Genomic DNA, 23,908 nt, shown 5'->3' with positions numbered 1-23,908 from the left:
TGTAAAATATATACCCTTCCATGGCAAAAGAAGCAGAGTCTTGAACTATGTTGACTGTCATTCTTATTCAGCTTAAGTTTTTCTTCTTTAACCCCTCTATATTGTCTGTCGGGCTTTTCACCATACAAATGCTTTATAAGATTACTAATTAAAGACAAAAGCAGGTTAGCAAAATTATGAACAAAACGAGCATATCTGGAATTTAAAGAGTTTTCTAAGATTGTCTCAAAAGCACAGCCAGGCCAGGGAAGGGCTGAGCCTGAAGCTGCAAATGCAGGTAGAAAAAGTTGAGCATGCGCATCAGATCTCTGGACTTCCCAGGCAGGGGAAGATATGGGCTTGGCCATAGGAGGAGTAGAGGGTGGGGTCTGGAGAGGAGGGGAGGGACCAGAGCAATTTGAATCAGACTTGATTTTGAACTCAGGCCTGGATTCCTCTTCCCCCACTTTGCCTCCAGGTGCTAGGGGATTAAAAGCTTCTAGAGGGTGGGTCATTGCCTCCAGGCATGCAAAATTAAAGCAACAATTAGTGTTAGAACTGGGAAAAGCTGCGGGAATGTCTTCAGGTTTCTCTGAAAAAGCATGGTTGGGAGAGGGAGAGATATTTCCTTGTGTGAGTAAGTTGCTGGCTCTTTTAACAAAAATAAAAATAAAAATAGAAAATCCACAAAAACAAAGCATTAACATGATCTTATCTCCCATTTGTCTGGTTAAACAGACTAAAATAAAAAATAGGGTAATTAGGGAGTTTAAAAGGTCCATTTGAAAAAATTTAAAGGGAAAACACAGCCAGTACACCAGTACTTAGCAGTTAAAGGGAGAGGGAGGGGAAATTTCTTACCCAACCAGAAGATCAGAAGAAGACTGAGGGTTAGCTTTCCTCTTCGTGGTCAGCCATCTGTTAAGGGCTAAAATTCTAGCTAGTCTGTCTAAAATATCTAATGAGTGGTCACCAATAAATTATAAGCTTTAGCAAGAGTTAGACTTTTAAGCATTTATTAAGGAGAATAAGAATTTGGTAAAGAGAGAGAGAAAGGCCTAGATTTCTATCTATTAAAGGGAGAGCACATTTTTAGCTCCCTTCTCCACCAGCGTCCCCAGGAAAGAGCCAGACTGAGCGCCAGTCTCTTCCTTCCTCCTCCCACTAGTCCGCGTCACTTCCTCCCCGCCAAAGAAAAGACTCCTGGTCTTGCCCTCAAAGACCTTCGCTTCATGGGCAGAACTCTTCTACAGTAAGTATCCAGCAGGTGGCGTCATTCCAATCGTTACACCATGAATTCCTTTACTCAAAAGTGTTCTTTTTTAATATCTATGTTCTGCTTTGTATTCCTTGGAACAAAAAGTCAGAGAGTTATATTACTTGGCATCTACATGGTAGCAAGGATACAAAAGCAAGGAAACTAGGGTAACCTAAACCTTAAAACTTTACTAATAGATAGTATGAGGCTGTGAGATATTTCAGATACTATGGCTTATAATTAATATTTTGAATTCTTGTCCACCTCCATGCCTTCGTGTGTCTGTTCCATGTGTTACACTTTCACTGACATTAAAAGGACTCTGCATTTGGAAGAAATATGTGGGAGGTGTGAGGGGGTGAGTTTGAAATTCATTGGGTTCAATTTTGATCAGGGAATAAAATTTTAGTTCTAAAATGAAGTTATTTATCTATAGGCATCTAAACATAAAGAATACAAAATAGGTATTTCATAAGACTATAACTGTGTATTAGTAAATACCTTTTAGTGCTATTCATTTTTCATTCAATGACCATTGTTTGGAATTTTATTAAATTAAACATGACCAACACGAATTTTGGGTGGTAAGGAAAATATAGGTTTATTGGATGACAGCAATGAAAGATGACATTCTGGTTTTGGCTGGTAATGATGAGACATAAATCTACTGATCACAAGCACACTAAGTCAAGTGAACTGTGACCTAGCAACTATAAAAGCCCATTTGTTAGACAAATGTAAATCACTTTCTGTAAAGACTATTTTTTTCTTAGATATGGCTGCTTATGTTTCTACAGTGTTTCATATTCCATTTGACCAATAGTCACTATTTTTCGTGCCTCTCTATCCCATATTTCTTATGTTTTACTGCATCATCTCGATAATTTTCTCTGATTTGAATTTATCATTGATTTTTCTCAGCATACATAGGTTTCTCCTAGTCTTCATGTACAAATTACTATATCAGCTTAATCTCCTTTCAACTGATACATTTAAAAATACATTCTCTGCTCCTCTTGGTATTCTAGAAGAATTAATACTTCTATTCTGAGGATAAGAATTCTCAAACAAAACAATTTTTTGCATGGGTTATTGCAGATTTTGACACAAACTCCCCATAATCAACTTGTTTCTTCCTGTGTATTCAGTTACCTGTATCCAAAGGGATGTTATTATTATTGTTTTCTTTACAAGGAAATGGCCTCAAGAAAGAATATTTTACTTACTATGGAAACATGAAATCAGTATATTTGTTTATATGAACTACTCAAGATGAATTAAGGAATTTTTAAAAAGTAGCATTTTATGAGATCCTACTGCATAGAAATTAAGTAAAGTTCTGTTTTTGTTATGTTTATAGTATGTTCATTTCCCAATATACTTTCCCCATTGCATAAAGAGAAATGATTAAACAAAACTGAAAAAGATGACCTAACAGTTTATACGACATTTCATATTTATAACACCTCATCTCTCTATTGAGAGTAGGAAAGTGTTTCATCATCTCTACTCCAAGTCTAATGATGCTCACATGAGTTCATCTGACTTTTAATGTTGTTTTCATTCATATTATATTACTGAAATTATGGTTCTTTTGATTCTTCTTATATTGATTTGCATTGTTCATAAATTCTGCCTATGTCTCTCTGACTTCTTATTTGTTGTTTCTTATGGAGTGACAATATTCTATCAATCCACATACCACAGTCTGTGCATGTTTTCTAATCAATGGACATAGAATGCAACAGATTTAGAAGAATTAAAGTTGGGGGGTGGCCAGGTGGTGCAGTGGATAAAGCACCAGCCCTGGATTCATGAGGACCTGAGTTCAAATCCGGCCTCAGACACTTGACACTTACTAGCTGTGTGACCTTGGGCAAGTCACTTAACCCCCATTGCCCCACCAAAAAAACACAACAACAACAACAACAACAAAAAACAAAACAAAAACAAAACAAACAAAAAAAAGAAGAATTAAAGTCAAGGGTCAGCCAAAGGTCAATGAAGAGATTGAATGGGCATCAGCTTTAGCCCATTACTGGCCAAACTTCGTGCAAAAGAAGCATAAAAATGTCATGCATGGATATAACCAGTAAAGAAAATATGCTGGTCTTATGGCAAGAGTCAAGGACAAGTAATGGGTAGCTTTCCTGCCCCATTGGTATGTACCCCCATGATATAATGATAAATAAAAGAGGGCCAACAGCTTATGTGCAATTCATGTGGAAGATTGATAAATTATACATTATAGGATGAAGGCATGGGTATGTTATAATCTGCATTATTGGAGGAAATATTAATATAATTGCCATCAAAGAGTCATTGAAAAAACAAACTTGGACTATATTAAGAAAAACTTAGGATCTAGAGTGAGTGAGGAGAGATTCCCACTGGATTCTACGTTGGTCAGGCATTACTTAGAGTACTGTGTTCAATTCTGGGTACCACATTTTAGGAAGGCTAATGCTCAGCTCAAGACTATTCAGAAGGAAGCAACCAGGATAGTAAAGGATCATGAGATGATCATGACATATGAAGGGCAGTTGAAGTTACTGGGGTGATTTAGTCTTAGATAGAGAAGAATAAGATAATAAGATATTAAAATTTGGAAATACTCTCAGACCAGCCTATGGAAGAGGTGTTAGAATTGTTCTGCTTTGCCCCAAAAGGAAGAGAAACGGATTTAATTTATAGAGGATATATTTAAATTTATTATTTCATTTTTCTTTGGATACACTGAAGTCTTAAAATAAGCAAAAAAAATAAATATGTTTTACTAGAAGGATATGTATAAATACTTTGTAAACTTTACATTTCTATTTAAATATTAGTTTATTATCATTATTATCAAGAAGTAAAGGGAATAACCTCATATATAATGAAGTAAGTGCAATTTCTAGACTCTTAAAACAATAATTAACTATGAACTCAAAGCATAAATTTGCCAAGAATGCGCCAAGGATCCTCATAAAACCACATGCTATTTCTCACCTCACTGACCCAGTTATTCCATGTTCACGGCTCATCTCCTCTACCTTTGCCTATTATTTTAGATCAGTTGCACATTGATTCAAAATGCAAGTTACAGATTTGGAGAAAATGAATCATTGAAGCAAAACAAAGAAACAAATAATAATAACTAATCATAATAGTCTGGCATATAATAGGTATTTAAGAAATGTTTATTGATTGATTATAAAGATACTGTTTTAAGGTTTACCAAGAATTTTATGTGTTGTCTCATTTGATCTTCATACTAATTCCTTTACTTATGGAACAGGGGACTGGCTACTGAGTCTAGTTCTTAAGAGAATACATTGAGTAACTGATGTGATTTTCTATCTAGAAGATACTAGAAAGCCTGTTGATTCTGATGATGTGTAATGGAAATGGTTTTAAGAAATGTGGAGTAGGTGCAGATGTTCTGTGATTAATTCTGGTCTGCTCAAACTAGGTAAATAGGAGCCTCTGGTTGGCTGTAGTTGTATAGCTGGAACTGGGGTGATTTCAAAAGACACTGGCTCTTTCCTCCTCTGTGTGACTTGTTCTTGCCTGATGGCATTTTGGTGATAGAGACAAAGGTGTAAGAAGGAAAGGACTTGGGCACTCCCCATACAAGGCCAAAATATGTCCCCACAAGTATGAGCCTTGGTTCTTTGCCTCATATATTTTTTTTCATTTTAGTTGAAGGAAATTATATGATCTTGTAAGCTTCAAGAGGTCAAAAGAAAAACAAACTACACAAGGTTGAGGAGACTGGAAATTAAGCTCATGTTGGGTCTTGCAACTAGAGCAGGATTATTGGCCCAAAGACCAGAGATTGACCTTCAGGGCTCAGCACAGCAGGGGTTAAGACAAAGATTCATGTGACAGTGATGCCATATTTGGATGAGTAATTAGTAGGACCAATGCTTTTTGGATATTACCCTCTTCAGAGTCTGAGGTAGTCTAGGGGAGACTTTGCCCCAGACACCAGGTGGAAATGTTTTGTAACTACTGTTCTGGATATACCATTTGAATAAACGCCTATATTAAGAACTGAGGGGAGCCGCTAGGTAGCACAGTAGATAAAGCACTGGCCCTGGATTCAGGAGGACCTGAGTTCAAATCCTGTCTCAGACACTTGACAGTTACGAGCTGTGTGACCCTGGGCACGTCACTTAACCGTCATTGCCCTGTAAAATAATAATAATATATAATAATAATAATAATAATAATAATAAAATAAGAACTGAGTCTGTTTGCTGATAGTTAAGAGGAAGCACATCTATGGGCCTCATGAGCATGGGTTTGGAAGGGTAGCTACCTATAAAGTTGACCCTAGCACATTAGGAGTAGTAACAACCACCCCTTTGGGGACCAACCAACCAGTGATAATGTGTTTTGGGTGAGTGATTCTCAGGTGGTTATAATTAATATAAACAAACACTAAACAAAGATATTTGAACAGACATTTCACAGTGATATGTATGTGTAGATCTTTAGGTCCTAGGCAGGGATACACTGTAACTCAGGTCAATAAAAATAACCTATTCAAGAATAAAGAGTTTATCATATCCAAAGAGCTAACACCCCTTCTTTGTACATGTTTGTATGAGATTCTACTTAAACAGCCCTTAGTGAATTCAGCTATCCCTTTTCTGGATTGCCATGATAAAAGGCTAAATGTGCCCTGAAATCATTGGCTCCATGTAGCCTAATCAACCCCTCAGGTACCAAAGCCTGGGCAGAGTAATACCTAATACATCTATCATATTCTAACTTGCTTTTGAGTTCACAGTTTAAAGCCTTTCTTCTCCATAAAGTTTTCTTCTGTTTAGCTCTGACAAGCAGGATAATCCCTGAACATCTATTTCCTAGCTTTGTGTAAAGCTTTCCTTTAATGGTTTATCATGGCCTACTTTTCTACTTGATTTGGTAACTTCAGTGGGATTAATCTAGACTTGAAATTTCATCAGCATGGGGGAATTCCCAGTGTGACTTGTCTATAACTTAGTTTTAGAGAGTTGCCTGGGGCACTGAGAGGCTAAGTGACCTCCCCAAAATCACTGAGGCAGAATGTGTCAGAAGTGAGACTCCAGCTCTTGGCTTCCTGACTCCCATGCTGGCATTCTCTGCCCACTAGGCAACACTATCTTTCAACTTCTAAGTTAAAAAGTGAGAAATACATCTATTCATGCCACTTTGAAATTTGTTTTGAAATGAATAAGGATAAATAAAAAATTATGTTGTTTCTTGAAGATGAAGTTTTATGAATTATAGAAAATATTGCTGGAAGTTTCAACTATAGTTTTGCATGCAAAAAACCAAAACAACACACACACACACACACACACACACACACACAGACAAGTCTACGTGAGAAAAAGAGGCATCTAACTTGTCAGGAAAAAATAACATATAACAAGTTGCTAAAAACTCCCACAAAAATTTATAAAATAATGTGGGGTTGATTTTGTGGTAAATGCCTCATATTCTAAAATACACTGAGACTAATAAGGATGCTATGTGTTTTGTAAAAAATCTTCATTCATCTAAAATATGAATTTTTCTTTCTTATTGTGAGATGTTGGCACTTTGGGATAGACAATTTAGGAGTGGAATTTGTGGAAATGTGGGTTTATTACTTGGGAAATCTTTTTCAAAAAATTCTTGGTTCCAAATTTTTTTTGAGGAAAACTGATTTCACAGGCTTTCAAAATCACAGCTACAAGGTACAATTGGATTCACCTAATTATTTTATTTAATCATTGGTTTACTGTTCCTGGGGAAATGTTTTCAAGCCAGAATAAACTCTTAAAGTGCCAAATATACAAAAAACCAAACATTTGTTTTCAATTACTTGTTGCTTAATCTATGTTTAATGCATAGCCAAATCTACAGTTTTCCAACATGTATAACTTCATGAAAAAGTCCACTTTTCATTCCTTCCCCCAACCCTTTGTTCACTGCTCTAGAGTTATAGAACCACTTAGCCTTTATTTATTGCTCGTTCCTTTTCCTATTCAGGATGGATTCAGGATTACGTAACAAGTCTGCAATACTGTAACAGCATTGCATTCATAAGCAATACCTCCTACCTCAAACACTATCTTGAGGTTTCCTATTTCCATGTGTTTCTTTTTACCCTCTCCCTGTGTAACCTTATCTGTCTGTTGACTTAAGTCAGTTGAATTTTTAATCATACATACTTATTTTAAATGAATTTTAGTCCAGAGCAGAATCCATGTTGTCAGTCCGAGTGCTATTTCCTCTCTTAACGTGAAGAAAGTTGGTTTGGCTGATTTTTTGAGTTTGAAATAAACCAGGCTCTTACCACTGTGAAACACCAACAGCCTCTGGCTTTCTCTACAGAGAATTTTGCCGACACTGGGAAAAGTTCACTCTGCTCATGTCTTTGGCGCAGTTTTCTCGACAGGATCCCGGCCAGATTATCATCCCCTTTCTCCCAGAAGTCTTTTTTTTCCTTAGGGCATAGAAGTCTAATTAAAGTCACTAGGTTAGGTCCTACTTCTGTCATTCCTCCACATGTTTGTGAATACTCTATGTTCAGAGCCAAAGTACGGAAGAGATACCTAGCTAAGATAGAAAAGGATGAAAATATGGGTGTCATTAATCTCCTGAACATTCTTATTGTGTGACCCTGTATTGTTGTAAGGGTTCCATTTAGATCTACAAGTGTTTCTTTTCTTTTAATAATATCAGTTTAACAATCTGAGATTTAGAGCTGAAAGGGCCATTTTAGAAGTCATCTAGTATAAATCCTTTTTTTTTTTTTTAAAGGATGAATGAACTCAGACCCATAGAAATACACAGGGAATAAGTGACAAGGCCAGAATTTTTACCTTCAGTAGATCCTTTGACTCCATATTCAGTCCTCTTTACACAACACCATTTTGTTTGATGAGCTTCATCAGCCAAATAAAGTTTTATCACTCATTTGTCTAAACTAGTGGTTATAGAAAGAAGACATTTGGAGACTCTCAAAATTATTGCACACAAAGAGAGTTGATATTGTTTTAAATGGCTAGCCTAAGTGTCTAATGGTAGCCATCTATGGGGCAGGGGTGGGGGGGGTAGAAAGGAAATTTACAGGATCACTTTGTTGTGTATTTAAAAGGAAGAGCAAGTTGTACATAGTGGATTTGCATTTTATGTGCAATCATCTTTTTTATTGTACTATATTATGGAAACATTTGTTTTATTAAATAAATTAAAAATAAAAAGTATTCAATCATGGTAGAGTTGTTCTGATGAATTCGATTATAGCATAAATGAAATCAAATGAACAATTATTTATTAAGGAACTTTACTAGGATTCCTATTTCATAAGGGGTTTCAGCAACACTCAGTTTTTCTTATTGTTGTTCAGTTATTTCAGTCATATCTGACTCTGACCTCATTTGAGGTTTTCTTGGTAAAGATACTAGTTTGTCATTTCCTTCTTCAGTTCATGAGGAAACTGAGGTAAACAGGATTAAATGACTTGTCTATGGTTACATAGCTATTTAGTATCTGAGACCAGATTTGAACTCAGGAAAAAGAGTCTTCCTGACTCTAAGCCTGGTGCAGTGGCTACACTGCATCACCTAGTTGCCCCTTACTCGCTTTAGTCTCACTTTACTCCCAGCTTAATTCGTTCAATTAATTCTATAAACTTCTCTATAGCCTCACCATCAGTCTTTCATTCTCCCCTTTTTGTCTTTCTTTGTTAGAATATAAACTCCTTGAGTGGAGAGACTGTCTTCTTTCACATATGCCTGGCACTTAGTAAGCACTTAATAGGATGACACAGTGAATAGAGTACTTGGCCTAGAGCCAGGAATACCTGAGTTTAGATGCAGCCTCAGACATTTACTAACTTTATGATCCTTGGTAAGTCACTTAACCTTTGTTTCCTTCAGTTTCCTCATCTGTAAAATGGGGATAATAATAGCACCTACTTCCCAGGGTTGTTGTGAGAATTAAATGAGATAATAATTATAAAATGCTTACTGCAGTGCCTGGTGAATAGTAAACACTATATAAATATTAGCTTATTTTTTAGGGCAATGAGGGTTAAGCGACTTGCCGAGGATCACACAGCTGGTGTTGAGTGTCTGAGGTTGGATTTGAACTCAGGTCCTCCTGAATCTAGGGCTGGTGCTTTATCTACCTTGCCACATAGCTGTCTCATATTAGCTATTATTAACAAATATTTTATCAATCAATCTGTTTATATGTCCCAGGCACCGAAGATACAAGTACAAAGAATGAAACAGTTCCTACAAAATGAGACTTTATTATCTTTGCTACTCTATTAATTAGTGATAAGGAAGCTTTAATTTTTGGTTAAAAGACTTGTTGAAAATTAAAATAGAGCCAAAATTTCACTGTGATTAGGAAAAAAAATTAAATGAATTATTTGTTTTGGGTTGTTTTAAGGACTGTCAGCAACAGGAGGTGATAAATGTCTTCTGGAGACCAAGGGTTTCAGCTTTTATGAGCTGCAGCAGATGTTTATGCAAATTAAGTACTAAGACACACATTATCCAAAATGAGGAATTGCAAACAAAAAGTCATTGGTGTCCCCAAATTATGTCATTTTTCTTTTATGCTCAGTGCTTTGTTGGAAGAATCTGCAGGGCTGTTCTCTTAGCCAGTCTGCATAGTATACAATTTTGAAGCTAGTTTTTGATTAGCCACAGTGGCTTGGAGAATATTACCAAACAATCAGCCTGAAGAGGGGTTGTTTTAGAGAAGAGGAATTATGACTGTCATATGGTAGTCCTCCATTCTCATTGGTTTTAAGAGAATTTTTCTTTTAGAACAATTTTGTGATAAATAGATTTTCTTTCAAGTGAATCTTCAACAGCAATAACTGGATGTACAAGATACTTTTCTTTCCTCCTAAAAAAGGAGGATTTTTCTAGCAGCTATGTTAACATCCATGAATATAACTATTTTTATAATATTAGGAATAGATTAAAGAGAATGAAGAATTAGTGAATTCAATTACTCTTTTTCTAAATTTGAAAAAAAATGAAATAACTTATAGGACATACATGTAAAAATCATAACAGATTTTGTAGGAAGGCACCATAGGGGTAGTGGGTGGAGTGATGATCTTGGAGTCAGTAAGAACTAGGTTAAAATCCACAACTCACACACTTGATAACTACATGACCATGGGCATGTATTTCATGTATTTCAGGAAACTCTTTAAAATTATAAATTGTAAATAGGGTTGAGGGAGCTCTTCTTTTGTCTTTTTGTTACCCTAGTACTTAGCAAAGTACCTGGCACATGGAAGGTGATTAATAAATGTTTATTGATGATGAGGATGATTGTGAGTGAGATTCTTGTGTCCACAAAAAATAATGAATGCAATAAACAACTAAGTTAACAAATCATCAAACACAAATAAGAGTATCTTACACCTTAAACCTATTAGATGGGACAGAAGAGAGGCATGTTGTGTAATAGCCAGGCCCAAGATGGCAGCTTCCAAATTTTTTTATGGGTTTTCTACTGTCACAATGTGAAGTCATGAGCTACGAAACTTAGCAACAATGATTTGGAGAACCAATAGATGAGAAGACAACACTGTATATTTGCTTATTGCAGAAATAACTAATAGCATTAATATTGCCTTAATCTTGGAGACTCTATGGGGATAAACATTCCTCTTCCCTGTGGCTTGAGGTCTTTTGGTGTTAGGCCCGAGACCAGATTTATTGTGAGACAGAATCCCTCTCTCAATAAACCTATGTTCTTTGGTTTGGAGACTTTGTTTTTTTCTTCATCTTAGAAATTTTTGCAACATGATGATGATGGTGGTTGTGGTGATGGTGGTGGTGGTTGGGGATAGTAGTATTATGTAGAGTGATGTACTTGGAGTCAGGAAGATCTGGGTTCAAATCCTCAATTCAGACACTTGTTTGCTTTGTGACTTCAGATAATTCTCTAAGATTATCATCCAAGTATTTAGCATAATGCTTGATATTTAGTAGGTATTCAAAAATTCTTGTTGGTTTGTTTGATTAATAACTTATACAAAGGTTGAGATCTGCATTCATAGAGGGAGTTCACACACCACACCAAGAAAATTGCAAGTCCTTGAAGTATTGCATTCATCCTAAGGTTAGAATTTATCTCCAATGTTGTGACATGCAAATAAAAGGAAATCATGAATTCTTGTTTTATCTTCCCATTTGCACAAAAGGTAAAGCTCTTAACTAATGACAGTTGTACTGGTTTCTAGAGTATGGGGTTATCTAGTTAAATAAACAATGTGGTTACTAGAGCTGGGGTATTTGCTGATTTATGGCAATCAAAATTCTTTGTTTGATGTTTAAAACCCTTCATAATCTTGCTGTTTTCCTACTTTTGTAGTCTTCTTAGAGCTTGCTCTCCTCCTCCCTCATCATATCCACTACTCCTCTGCTGTCCCACCACTGCCTCCCCATACTCATTGCTAGTGATGACACTGATTTCCTTGAACTCAACAATCTATTTCTCTACGTTTGCACTGGCTACCCCTACCCCCTTTCACACATTCTCCCTTCCCACCTTGAAAGTGGTCTGTTCTTACCTCTGACTCAGCTTTCCATGATTCCTTTTAGACTCAGTTTACCCTTTCCCATAATTTTTCTTGCCTTCTATTATATTCTAACATATAACATAAATATAAAGATTACCTTTTATTTATAATCTATCTATAAGCTACCTTCTTAAAATATGTATATACATTTATTATTGTATACATACTATATATGTATTGATATAGTGTACATACATATTGTGTATACACTAAATATCTATAGTATGTACACCAAATATTGCATGTTGTCTCTACCATTAGACTGTGAACTCCTTGAGAGCAGGGAATTTGGTTTTCTTTTTAAATTTTCCTCTTCTTTCTTCTTATCCCCAGTGCTTAGCCCAGTGCTCGGCAAAGAGAAAGTTCTTATTAAATGCTTGCTGCTTGAATGACTTCTCCCCATATAAATATGTGATAAGATTAAATTGTATTCTGTATCAGTTTTTAAATATCAACGAGAGAAATAATGAAGACAAACTTTCTTCAGTTTGAAATGCTGGAGTGTATATGAAGAATTTGTTATAAGGGAAGAGCAATGAAGAAATGAAATATAGACATACTAAGATATTTAGTGTTTATTTCTGATACTCAGCTAGGGAGCCCACAATGAATGGTGAAGTATCAAGAGACAGTATAAAATAAATTGGTAATTTCTAAGGTTCTCCAATATTTTGAGGTTCCATAATTTCATTATGCTAAGACCTCACATAATATTTTTGTAACACTCTATTGCATTTACATATAATATTCATTAAATCACTCAGACATTTATTGAGTGTTTGGTGTTGTTCAGTCATTTCAGTCATGTCCAGCTCTATGTTTTTCCTTTTGGGGTTTTCTTGGCAAAGATACTGGAGTGATTTGCTATTTCCTTATCCAACTCATTTTATAAATGAGTAAATTGAGGCAAACAGGGTTAAGTGACTTGCCCAGGGTCATATAGGTATCAAATATATGTGGCCAATTTTGAATTCAGGATGAGGGGTCTTCCTGACTCCAAGTCTTGCATTCTATTTCCTGTGTTACAAATTGGTGTCTACTATGTGCCAAGCACTATGCTAAATCTGTGGTTACAAAAAGAGGCAAAAGCCAGTCCCTGCCTTCAAGAAGTTCACAATGTAATGGGGGAGGCAACAAATAAAAAAAAATGTGATCAAGCTATATAACCTAGTTATATAAGCTGCAAATAATTAATAGAGGGAAGGTACTAGAATTAAAAGAATTTGGGAAAAGCTTCCTATAGAAAAGGGAACTTTAATTGGGATGTAAAGAAAGCCCAGCAAGGCAGTAGGTGGAGATGAGAAGGGAGACATGGGGGACAGCCAGAGAAAATGCCCAGGACAAAAAGGAGAATCTTACTTCCAGAATAGTCAGGAGGCCAGCATCAGTGGATCAAAGAGTACCTGGGTTGGGGGAGTAAGGTGTAAGATGGAAAGGGTAGGTGAAGGATGCATTATGAAGGACTTTGAACAACAAGCAGAATATTTTGTATTTGATCTTGGAATCCACAGGGAGCCACTGGAGTTTATTCAGTAGGAGGTGACATGTTCAGACCTTCCCTTTAGGAAAATTACTGAGAGACCTGAGGCAGAGAGACCCAACAGCATGCTATTACAATTGTCAAGGTGTGTGGTAGCAATGTCAGAGGAGAGAAGGGAGTAAATTTGGAAGATGTTTCAAAGGTGAAATCAAGAGGCCTCTCAATAGGATATGGAGGGGGGTGGTGCTGAGATATAGTGAGGAGTCAACAATGACTCCTAGGTTATGAGCCTGAGGGACTGAGGGGATACTGATGCACCCTACACTAATAGGGAGGTTAGGAAGAGGGGAGGTTTAGAGTGAAATATGAGTTTGGTTTTGGACATGTTGAGTTTAAGATATATCCTGTACATAATATTGTACACGTCCCTTTCTACTCATTTAGTTACCACCTTAGTTCAGTCCCTTATCACTCTGTACTTCAATTATTTCAGTGAACTTCTAAATGGTCTCTGTCTCATTTCTCCCCTCTCCACTCCACTACCAAAGTGATTTTCCTTAAGCACAAATCTGATCATTTCACTCCCTTACTCAGTAAATTCCAATAGCTCCTTGTTCCCTTCAGGATCAAATAAACTTCTTTCATTGGTTTTATTAACTTTAAACACTTTTCATAACCTGGTCCCAAATGATCTTACCAGCCACATTGAGCATTGCTATCCTTCCAATACTCTGGCATCCAGCTAAATATGCCTTCTCTCTGTCCTAGCTCACAGAATCCCATCCCCATCTTTGAGTCTTTTTTTTATCTATCCCACCCCCACCCATGCCTGGAATGCACTTGCTCCTCACCTCAGCCTCAAAGAATTCCTCTTTTTCTTCAGTACATAGCTCAAGCACTACATTCTATAGGAAGACTTTTCTGATGTTCCAACTGATGACATCCTTTCGAATTTTGTACTTGTTCTTTTATTTTTTTTTTGCTTATGATTATTTATGTGCCTGTGTCTCCATATAGAATATAAGCTCTGTTTCATTCTTTGTATTGCCCAGCACATATTAGACATTTAATAAATGTTTGTTGATTCATATATGAAGTCAGATCCTCCAATTAGTCTCAGCTTCTGGAAAGTAGAAACTGTTTCTTATATTAACTATGTATTTTCCCCAGTTCTTAGCACAAGATTAGGTTATTGGCACAAAAATTTTTGTAATGTATTTTGGATACTCTGTCCTCCAATGAAGAGCACAAACCCTTTTCTAAGTAAATATCACATATTAGATATTATGCACTCTCCTTATTCCATCCTCACCTCTGGCCAATTCTATTTCAGTAATTTTTTTCCAGTCATGTCCAACTCATTATGAACCTATTTTGGTTTTTCTTGGCAAAGATACTGGAGTAGTTTGTCATTTCCTTGTTCATCTCCTTTTACAGATATTGTTGTTGTTGTTGTTTTGTCCTTCATTCTCAAAGAGGATCATGATATCAGGGTGATGTCATGACTTGCACTGAATTGATTTAAATGAGGGAGGGCTGTGCAAGGTCAGTAGCCTCATTCTCTTCTTCAGAGCCATCTGGGTCCAGTGGCAAGATCTCTCTCTCTCTCTCAATATCTATATCTATAGATGATATAGATGTAGAGATATAGAGATATAGAGGTAGAGATATAGATAGAGATATATAGATATACACACTTATGTACACACATACATATATGTGTATATGTATCTATACATCTCTCTATATACATACACACATATATGTGTGTGTATATATATATATATATATATGTAATCAGGATGACTGGATATTTCAAGGCAATTGGGGTTGAGTGACTTGCCCAGGGTCACACACCTAGTAAGAGTCTGAGGTGAGATTTGGACTTAGAACCTCCCAACTTCAGGGCCAGAGTTCTATTCACTGTACCACCTAGCTGACCAAATTCTATTACCTGGTAGCTAAGGTTCTAGTAATGAATCTCTCAGCCAGATAGACAGTCACTCCCTCAGCCCTTTCTTCAAGCCTTTCCAGCTTAGCAGAATATTTCAGAGTTTGAGTTCTCTTAGCATAACCTTCCAGAAAACAGGGTCACCTCCACACCATGAAGAAGTATCAAAGTACAGCTTTAAGGGGAGGATTCAAATATACAAAATTCAATTTAGAAAATAGTGCTTACTAAGTTATGTGCAGAAACTTAATGATCATAGTAGATAGTGTTAAGAGATAGGGGATAGGGGGCAGCTAGGTGGCGCAGTGGATAAAGCACCAGCCCTGAATTCAGGAGTCCCTGAGTTCAAATCCGGCCTCGGACACTTGACACTCACTAGCTGTGTGACCCTGGGCAAGTCACTTAACCCCCATTGCCCTACCAAAAAAAAAAAAAAAGGAAAAAAAAGAGATAGGGGGATAATGTTGTCTTCCACTCCTGATCAACCTTTTATTAAAAAGGCTATGAATTCTTTCAAAATTTTCATATCCAGTTAGTTATAACTAGTTTGTGAACCCTCTTTGTTACAGGTTGGAGCTTTCCAGATAAAATTCAGTACATCACACCCTTTTACAGGGAATGAATTCTAGAGACCTATGAAAATAAATAAACAGATGAAAAAATAAAGATATTCTATTTGTTCTAAATTTAAAAGATGTTTTTGACTATTGCCTACAAAATACTCCTATTTCAGATCCTTCTAATTATACAAGGACAAAAAACTCAATTGGTGGGTAATGGTCTTTAACAACTTCCTTTAACACCTTCAAATCTCTTTTTTAAGGTAAAGGTTATGGCCCAGGTACCAGAGAGCAAAAGCTAGAACCCTGAATTCTTAATCTTCTAATGATAGAACAGTTTTCTGTATTTATCAATAAATTTGAGAATGAGAATGAGTGGTGGAAAACTTTAAATCTGCCATTTCCAATCTGCAGTGATTATTTTTTACTCTGAACTCTGATTGCAAATCTGAACACCCTCCTATTAAGATGATGGTATTCCCAAGCAAACCCTTCACTTCTCTGTAATCAGTGAATTTTCAAAAGTTCACTTCAGGAAATTGTGGTCACGGGTTCGAAATAAATTCATCTTGTCATCAAAACTCTTAGTTCATGGTTATCATATTGCAGTTGGTTTTCAAAAAATTTGCTTGAAAAATGAGGTTTTCTACTATGACAAGCAGTGAGGAATAGAGAGTGGTTTGAATTATGGCTTGAAGTCAAGAGGAGTGGGGTTCAAATCTAATCTCTGACCCTTCCTATCAGTATAACCATGCACAAGTCACATTATCTCCAAGCCATAGTTTACAATGGGAAATAATAACACTCATAGTACTCACCTCATTGAAGTATTGTAAGGAGCAAGTAAAACAATGTATGAAACAAGTTTGCAGTGTCCAAGACTGTCTTTACACCATTGTATATAACTCGAATACTACAAGTGATGCCTGTGTGAAACTGAGTGTGTGGCTTTCCCCTTCTCCTTTCCTAATTCTTTGCCACAGTTCTGGAGTCATGTCTTTCATATCACTTTTTGCACTCTTCATATTTATCATTAATGACCATCCATGGTACCAATATCTCTTGAAATTATCTTGTTATTCAGATGCTAGGTATGAGTCAGGCTACTCTTCCTTATAGATATAACCTTGGGGTCATAGAGGCACTTTTCCAAAGCCTGCCATCAGCTTCCTAAATTAATATACCCTCTACTGTTATCTTGGAGACAACCTCTTTGCATGGTGTCTCAAAAGCAAAGAGATACAAGGCAGTTATATTTGTTAGTTGCTTAATCAAAGGTCAAAGGCTGAGTATTCATATAAACATATGTGCATGCTTTCTTTCCACATATAATTTATGTTTGTTTCCATATATAATACATATGTGCATGCCTATACACACATGTGTGTATAAGTATTTCATTCTACATTTGTATTCCCAGTACCTAGAACAGTGTCTGATACATAGTAATTGTTTAATATTTATTAATTGATTGGATTGACTGGATACATAGGGAAAATTATACCTTTTTCCATTCCTCTCTGAATTATTTTTAGGAAGGTTCCTGCTTGTTTTTTTTTAAATAAAAGTATTTCATTATTTTCCAGTTACATTTAGAGATAGTTTTCAACATTTGTTTTTATAAGATTTCTGGTTTCAAATTTTTCTCCCTCCCTCCCCTCCTTCTCCTCTCCCCAAGACAGCAAGTAATCTGATATAGGTTATATATGTACAATCACATTAAACATATTTCTGCATCAGTCATGTTATGAGAGAAGAATCAGAGCAAAAAGGAAAAACCACAACAAAAACAATAGACATAGTATGGTTCAGTCTGCCACCAGATTCAGATTCAACAGTTCTTTTTTTTCTGGATTGGAGAGCATTTTCCATCATGAGTCCTTTGGAACCATTGTATTGCTGAGAAGAATCAAGTCTATAACACACAATGTTGTTGATACTGTGTACAATGTTCTTCTGGTCCTGCTCATCTCACTCAGCATCAGTTCATGTAAGTCCTTCCAGGTTTCTCTGAAATCTGTCTGCTCATTGTAACGATTGGAATGACGCCACCTGCTGGATACTTACTGTAGAAGAGTTCTGCCCATGAAGCGAAGGTCTTTGAGGGCAAGACCAGGAGTCTTTTCTTTGGCGGGGAGGAAGTGACGCAGACTAGTGGGAGGAGGAAGGAAGAGACTGGCGCTCGGTCTGGCTCTCTTTCCTCTGGACTCTGGCGGAGAAGGGAGCTAGAAATGTGCTCTCCCTTTAATAGATAGAAATCTAGGCCTTTCTCTCTCTCTTTACCAAATTCTTATTCTCCTTAATAAATGCTTAAAAGTCTAACTCTTGCTAAAGCTTGTAATTGATTGGCGACCACTCATTAGATATTTTAGGCAGTTTAGCTAGAATTTTAACCCTTAACAGATGGCGACCACGATTGTTTTTACTGTTCCGTCAAGGAAACATTTTGTTTCTTGAGGAACAACAGGGGGGACTGTAACGATTGGAATGACGCCACCTGCTGGATACTTACTGTAGAAGAGTTCTGCCCATGAAGCGAAGGTCTTTGAGGGCAAGACCAGGAGTCTTTTCTTTGGCGGGGAGGAAGTGACGCAGACTAGTGGGAGGAGGAAGGAAGAGACTGGCGCTCGGTCTGGCTCTCTTTCCTCTGGACTCTGGTGGAGAAGGGAGCTAGAAATGTGCTCTCCCTTTAATAGATAGAAATCTAGGCCTTTCTCTCTCTCTTTACCAAATTCTTATTCTCCTTAATAAATGCTTAAAAGTCTAACTCTTGCTAAAGCTTGTAATTGATTGGCGACCACTCATTAGATATTTTAGGCAGTTTAGCTAGAATTTTAACCCTTAACATCATCATTTCTTACAGCACAATAGTATTCCATTACATTCATATACTACAACTTTTTTAGCCATTCCCCAAATGATAGGTAACCCCTCACTTTCCAATTCCTTGCCACCACACAAAGAGCAGCTACAAATATTTTTGTACATGTGGGTCCTTTTCCCTTTTTTATGATCTATTTGGGAAAAAGCAGGTTCCTACTTGTTAGGGGCAACATAAATTCACTATTATTGTGCATAGTAGGAAACTTAAGGTTTACCATAGGTACATATTGTCTGTGATTGTAGAAACAGGTCTATAACCTTAGAGCAGCAAGGCAGAGCATAAACCCAATGGTTAGTAGTGTCTAGAGGATCTGAATTCTATTTACATGTTTTGTTGAGTAAAATGCTACCAGGTACAAAGTTTTCAAACTACTTCTTGAAATAAGAGATAAGATTACATGAGTATTAGATGGGGATGCAGGTGGCAAATGAGTTAAATAAGCATCCATTAAGTGCCAAACACTGGCTTGCCTTTTCTCAAATGGGGTAGATCTATTAAAGGGACATGATTATAAGCAATAATAATACCATATGGTTATTATAGTGTTGTAGCTATGGGGCCCAGTTTCAGGGGAAATGAATCACATAAAAAGCATTCTATTTGTAGTGTGAGAATCTGGGTTCAGAGCTGAACTCTGCTTGATAATGGTATGATTGTTGTTGTTGTTTGTCCTTCATTTTTTGAAGAGGACCAATGACATAAAAAGGGTGATGCCTTGATTTGCCTGTGAATTGAATTTAACTGAGGCAGGGCTGTGCAAAGCTGACAGCTTCATTCCCTCCTCTAGAGTCATCATTGGCAAGTCAATTAACCCCTCTACGCCTTCTAGTTTCTTTATCTATAAATTGAAGGGCAACTTTTGATAACACTTCCTGCTCTAAATTTTTGTTCACATTGCTCATCTTACCACTCACTCACAATGTGCTACTAGATACAAAGGCACTTTTTGTACCAATAGAAGCAGTGGACCTGCCTGTGAACAATGGGACAAGAATTTCCTGATACACAGTGATCATAGTGACATGTTGATGGATTATGGTGAGCTGAACCCACTTAATCTTTTAGTCACAGTTGATTTTGTTGCAGTCATACAGAAATGAATCTGTAGATTTGCTTCCCTTCTACTGTCTTGCTTTGCACCATTTCAGTGTCATTGGGCCTTCATAGTTTAAATTGTGAAATAACCAATGTTTGTCTTTGGCAACCTTGGTAACCTTTTTAGGTTCATTGGATTTAGAATTGGAAGGGATGTTCTAGGCCATATAGTTCAATCTTTTTATCTAATATATGAGGACACAACTCCAGAGATGTGAAATTATAACTTCTAAGGGCATCTGCATTTGGACGGTGTACAAAGACTTTTAAATCAAGAAAAAAATAATCTGTTTGTAGATGTTCAGAGAGACTAATTTTCAGAGAAAGAATAGTTTTGGGAGGCAAGATAGAGGTTTCTCATGTCCCCAAAATTTAACCACATTTGCTTTTCTTTCTGTGGAAAGAACCTGAATTTAGTAAAAGGAAAAGAGTTCTCTCCTCTTTATAAAATGTGCTAGTCAGTGCACATGGTTTCATACATGAAACCTGAGGTGAGCCTGCACTCTTTTTCTCTTAAAAGGATAATTAGGCTTGCTAACATGTTCATAGTCCCTTTTCAATCTCATTTTAAAAAAAAATGCTAAGCCTTTACAAAGGGTCATTAACTCTGTTTAGAGTCAATCTATTTTTATGGTGTTTTGAAAGAGAAAAGTAGTTTGCTGAAAGGAAAGGTCATGCAGAGTATGTAAAAATTCGATTGAAAGAGTATGAAATTCTATATTTTGAGAAATCTCTTTTGTACATAATGGATTAATCAGGTCTTTAGATCAGCCCTGGACTCAATAGACAACTAAGGGGACTCCTGTGAGCTGGACATTTGTAAGTCAAGAAAGGAGGTTCTGAATTGGTGGTGGTAGTACATGTTAGAAAGACTGCACTGGCAGAGGGTGCCATGCTCAGTTTGACTCGACTTCCCAGTCCATAATTCATGGGATCTCAAGTATTTGGCAAATAGAAAAGTTGAAGCTTACTCCAGAAAATAGATTTCTTTTTCTAAAAAAAAATGAAAGATACTTAAGGAATTCTATCAAGCATGTGGTGTTTGGTGAAGATTTCTGTTACTATGGGGGGTGAGACAAAGAGACATAAAGGCAGAGAGAAACAAAGAGATAGATATGGAGACAGAGAGATAAAGACAAAAAGAGACAGAGAGATAAAAGAGACAAAAAGAGAAACAGGGACAAAGAGACAGAAAGAGAAAAACAAAGATTCAAAGACAGATTGAAAGACACAGAAACAAAAAGAGACCAAGAGGCAGAGAGAAACAGAGATACAGGGAGAAAAAGTGGCAGAGTGACAGAGAGATATAGTTTGCTTTTAAGAAAAATAGCTAGAAAGAAAGATACCAAAAGGTGACCTGAATTCCATAAAATGAGCCAAGTGGCGTCAGGACTGAGTGGATGCCATAAAGAGCTAAGGTTCAGTGCATATCTGCTTTTCAATCAGGTCACATGCAAGCATTCAATATAAAAAGGACATTTCCTCTTTCTAGGGTTTCTCAAGTGTACTAAATATCTCTAGCACATGGGAGGCAAAATTACAACTTCGTCTTTCTAACTTTATGCTAGGTAGCACAGTGGATAGAACACTGGTCCTGGAGTCAGGAGGACCTGAGTTCAAGTCCAGCCTCAGACACTTGACACTTACTAGCTGTGTGACCCTGGGCAAGTCACTTAACCCCAATTGCCTCACAAAAAAGCCAAAAAAACAAACTTTATGCCAAAACTCTTGGCTTGTTTCAGAGATACAACTCAACTGTGTCCAATTGAAGGTGATTGAAGTAATTTTTTTTATTATGTGTTGTTATTGTATAAATTGTTTTCCTGGCTTTGCTTATTTTACTCTATATCAGTTCATACATATTTTCCCATGTCTCTCTGAAACCACACCTTTCATAATTTCCTACACTATAACAGTATTCTATAAAAGTGATTATATCATATTTTATTCAGCCAAGGAGTACTTATGATAAATATTACCCACTTCTTAACAGAGAGTTGATGGACTCAATATTCATAAAGAGAAATGCATTTTGGGCCTAGTCAAGGTAAGATTTTTTCCCTCACTTGACTACACATATTTTTTTCCATAAAATTATTTTATTATTTTCTAGTTACATATAGAGATAGTTTTCAACATTTTTTAATAAGATTTCTAGTTTCAATTTTTTCTCCCTCCCTCCCCTCCTTCCCCCATCCAGAAGACAGCAAGCCATCTGATATAGGTTATATATGTACAATCACATTAAACATTTTTCTGCATTAGTCAAACTGTGAAAAAAGAATCAGAGCAAAAAGGAAAAATGTCAAAAAAGAAAAACAAACAAAAAAAGAAATAGTATGGCTCAATCTGCATCTAGATGCCACAGTTCTTTTTTTCTGGATTTGGAGAGCATTTTCCATCATGAGTGCTTTGGAACTATCTTGGACCATTGTATTGCTGAGGAGAGTCAAGTCTATAACAGTTGATCAACACACAATGTTGTTGATACTGTATACAATGTTCTCCTGGTTCTGCTCATCTCACTCAACATCAGTTCATGTAAGTCCTTTCAGGTTTTTCTGAAATCTGCCTGCTCATCATTTCTTACAGCACAGTATTCCATTAGATGCATATACCACAACTTGTTCTACCATTTCCCAATTGATGGGATCCCCTCAATTTCTAATTCCTTGCCACCACAAAAAGAGCAGCTATAAATATTTTTGTACATGTGGGTCCTTTTCCCTTTTTTATTATCTCTTTGGGGAAAAGACCTAATAGTGGTATTGCTGTGTCAAAGGGTATGCAAAGCTTTATAGCCCTTTGGGCATAATTTCAAATTGCTCTCCAGAATTGTTGGATCAGTTCACAGCTCCACCAACAATGCATTAGTGTTACAATTTTTCTACAGCTTCTCCAACATTTATTATTTTTCTTTTTTGTCATGTTAGCCAATCTGATAGGTGTCAGAGTTGTACCTCAGAGTTGTTTTAATTTGCATTTCTCTAATTAATAGTGGACTATACCCATTTTTGATAAGGGTTTTGTTTTTCTGTGTGGGGGGAAGAGGAAATAAATGTATAATAATTGAAAAAGAGAATCCATAAATGATACCTATTTTGTTAATCAGGAACATAGCCCATAATTACCTTGTTTTCTGGCTCCTTCCTTTTCCTCCCCAATAGCTAAAAAAGTAGCAAGGTGCCAATTGATCTTGACCATATTAGGAAACACCACACAAGGGGCAGGGGAGAGGAGTCTCAAATGTTATCTTCACCTACTTTACAATATTGCTGAGGACTAATTCTTCTTCAGATAGAACTTGTTTCAGGATGAATGTTTTGGGAATTGTGTTTGACAGATTGCTTTGTAAATGAGAATCATTTTAAAAGCCACACTAGTGTGTTTCAAAGAATAGGTTTTTGGTTAAATGATATTCCAATAGAGAATGAGCTGACTTTATTGCTTCAGGTGGAGTTGGTTCCTCCCATTCATTGGACAGAGCTAAACCATCCCTGACAGAAACTGGTATAATCCCTGGCTCAGAAACTGCAGCTGAAAAGAACCACTCTACTGTTTCCCCTTTGGAATAAAGCCCTTTAGCACAGTTGGAGCTAGAAAAAGATTTTTTTCTTTATTGCCCTCCAAGCAATAGAAATTAGCTATGGTATTGAATATTATTTTTATCCTTCCATATTTTAACACTAGCATTGCATAGTGTCCTGATAAAATGAATATTTTTTAATATCCTAATTTTCACAGATGTTATATTTTCAATCCATTTATGTAAGTTGAGTGCTCTCTAAGGATACCTTGCTACAGCCGGAATTATATGCAACAATTATGCCTATCTAATCTTGATATTTCGCCCAGAGACTAGCATAGGGTTTAGTAAATAGTAGATGCTTAATAAATGCTTATCAATTGACTGATTGGACAGCATACATTTATTAAATACCTAATAAACAGAGAATGATGTTTTGGGTTTAGGGACAAATATAAAGTTTAGATAAGATGCATACCTAACATCTAAAGCACTTCTAGGATTCTAGAGGAGTCAAACACTGACATAGACTAGTATGTAACAAAATATTATATGATTAGTGCATTAGAGAGTGATAAAAAGTGCTACATGAG

The sequence above is a fragment of the Dromiciops gliroides genome, chromosome 1, assembly GCF_019393635.1.
Source record: "Dromiciops gliroides isolate mDroGli1 chromosome 1, mDroGli1.pri, whole genome shotgun sequence".
In the NCBI taxonomy this organism is placed as follows: Eukaryota; Metazoa; Chordata; class Mammalia; order Microbiotheria; family Microbiotheriidae; genus Dromiciops; species Dromiciops gliroides.
Note: the sequence above shows the minus strand (reverse complement) of the source record.